Consider the following 818-nt stretch of genomic DNA (forward strand, 5'->3'; position numbering starts at 1 on the left):
CCAATAATTTCAGTGAGATCTCTTACCGCTGCGTGTGGGATGTTTTCCTGTCTCAAAGCTTCACTTATTAGACACACTTGTGATCCAGTGTCCCACAAAGCTTGTTTCAACTTCATCCAAGAAGCAGGGGATAAGATGTTTCTTTCCAATGAGGTTGACAAGTTATGTCTTCTGCATTGGAGAGAGAAGGTTGACATAAAGTTCTTGTTTAGCTTCAATTATCGCTTTACCTGTTAACTTAATTTTCAAGTGCTGGATACTAGGGGTGTGTAGTGGCAAGAGTCTAGCAATATGATACATATCTCAATACATGTCTCACGATATGATACGTATTGCAATATATCCAGAGACTGTAACAGAACAAATTTTAACTTTTTGTAAAGAGTATGACTTGAATTGAATCTTCCTCAATTAATGATCACAGCATTAAACACAGCGACTGTATCTCATATACAAGTTGCTTTGATCCAGAAATTAATTCTGCTTTTCTTTTGGTAAATTATGAAATATTTGTTTTTCAAGGGAACAATCAATATTGTCTGATTTCCACAACAACATATTTTTCATTTAAAGAAAAAACTGAATGAATGTGTATGGGGTGCCGTTTGTAAATCAGAAATGTAAAATTTTACATCAATGTTTTCAGATATTTAGCGTGTTTTAGGAGAAAAAAAAACAGGTTTTGTTTTTCAAATGCATATTCGCACCCTGTAAATTATTATATATATATATGTTACATTTAATAACTAAATATTTAGTTAACCAACTAAATATTTAATTTTAAGCTAAATATTTAGCCTACAAACTACTTTAAGCTT

This window comes from Oryzias melastigma, linkage group LG17 (assembly GCF_002922805.2).
Source record: "Oryzias melastigma strain HK-1 linkage group LG17, ASM292280v2, whole genome shotgun sequence".
NCBI lineage: Eukaryota > Metazoa > Chordata > Actinopteri > Beloniformes > Adrianichthyidae > Oryzias > Oryzias melastigma.